The sequence below is a fragment of the Oncorhynchus masou genome, unplaced genomic scaffold (assembly GCF_036934945.1).
Source record: "Oncorhynchus masou masou isolate Uvic2021 unplaced genomic scaffold, UVic_Omas_1.1 unplaced_scaffold_12336, whole genome shotgun sequence".
NCBI lineage: Eukaryota > Metazoa > Chordata > Actinopteri > Salmoniformes > Salmonidae > Oncorhynchus > Oncorhynchus masou.
In genome coordinates, this window is record NW_027002144.1 from 1 (window position 1) to 1845 (window position 1845).

At 36.9% G+C, this 1845-nt stretch overlaps 1 non-coding gene across 1 annotated transcript; it reads right to left on the bottom strand.

Moving 5' to 3' along the window:
- Nucleotides 1–1475: 1475 nt before the first annotated feature.
- trnar-ucg (transfer RNA arginine (anticodon UCG)) lies at nt 1476–1548 on the bottom strand. The gene has a single exon. It is a non-coding gene; the product is annotated as a tRNA-Arg (tRNA).
- Between the last annotated feature and the right edge of the window lie 297 nt (nt 1549–1845).

The following is a 1845-nucleotide window of genomic DNA, read 5'->3' on the forward strand; positions in this document are numbered from 1 at the left end:
ATCATGCTTCGTTCAGTTACGACTACTATCTTGCGATGCAGATTCAGACACAATAATTCTCAGGCCTTGCAGTCTTAGATTATTAAAGTTGAACAACAATGTCCAAGCTTTTCAAAGCAACAAGACCAATGCCTTATTTAGGGGAATAGCAAACATGTACTAATTAGCTGAGCCAATGAAATTAAACGACCCTATTTGACATCATACAGACTTTGCTGTATGAACCTGTCCGAATGAGGAAAGCTAGTGATTTTAACAAGTACAAAGATACTCTTTCCTTCAATATTGAGATTCAGATTCAGACACAATAATTCTCAGGCCTTGCAGTCTTAGATTATTAAAGTTGAACAACCATGCCCAAGCTTTTCAAAGCAACAACACCAATGCCTTATTTCGGGAAATTGCCAACATGTACGAATTAGATGAGCTAATGAAATTAAACGACCCTATTTGACATCATACAGACTTTGCTGTATGAACCTGTCCGAATGAGGAAAGCTAGTGATTTTTAACAAGTACAAAGGTACTCTTTCCTTCAATATTGCGATGCAGATTCAGACACAATAATTCTCAGGCCTTGCAGTCTTAGATTATTAAAGTTGAACAACCATGCCCAAGCTTTTCAAAGCAACAACACCAATGGCTTATTTCGGGAAATTTCCAACATGTACGAATTAGATGAGCTAATGAAATTAAACGACCCTATTTGACATCATACAGACTTTGCTTAGCAACAACAGACATCAAAGTTGTGAACCTGTCAGAATGAGGCAAGCTAGTGATTTTTCACAAGTACAAAGATACTCTTTCCTTCAATCTTGCGATGCAGATTCAGACACAATAATTCTCAGGCCTTGCAGTCTTAGATTATTAAAGTTGAACAACAATGTCCAAGCTTTTCAAAGCAACAAGACCAATGCCTTATTTAGGGGAATTGCAAACATGTACTAATTAGCTGAGCCAATGAAATTAAACGACACTATTTGACATCATACAGACTTTGCTGTATAAACCTGCCCGAATGAGGAAAGCTCGTGAATTTTAACAAGTACAAAGATACTCTTTCCTTCAATATTGCAATGCAGATTCAGACACAATAATTCTCAGGCCTTGCAGTCTTAGATTATTAAAGTTGAACAACAATGTCCAAGCTTTTCAAAGCAACAAGACCAATGCCTTATTTAGGGGAATTGCAAACATGTACTAATTAGCTGAGCCAATGAAATTAAACGACCCTATTTGACATCATACAGACTTTGCTGTATAAACCTGTCCGAATGAGGAAAGCTAGTGATTTTAACAAGTACAAAGATACTCTTTCCTTCAATATTGAGATTCAGATTCAGACACAATAATTCTCAGGCCTTGCAGTCTTCGATAATAAAAGTTGAACAACAATGTCCAAGCAGCAAGACCACTGCATTATTTTAGGAAATTGCATAGATGTTTAAATCAGCTGAGCTAATGAAATTAGACAACCACGAAGGGACTCGAACCCTCAATCTTCTGATTCGAAGTCAGACGCCTTATCCATTAGGCCACGCAGTCTATATTATATGTCCCTAATTGACATTATACAGACTTTGCTATGCAACATTAGACATCAAAATTGTGAACCTGTACGAGTGAGGAAAGCTAGTGATTTTTAACAAGTACAAAGATACTCTTTCCTTCAATCTTGCGATGCAGATTCAGACACAATAATTCTCAGGCCTTGCAGTCTAAGATAATACAAGTTGAATAACAATGTCCAAGCAACAAGAGCAATGCATAATTCGGGAAATTGCAAAGATGTTCAAATCAGCTGAGCTTATGAAATTAAACAGCTTTGAAGGTTCAGGCACT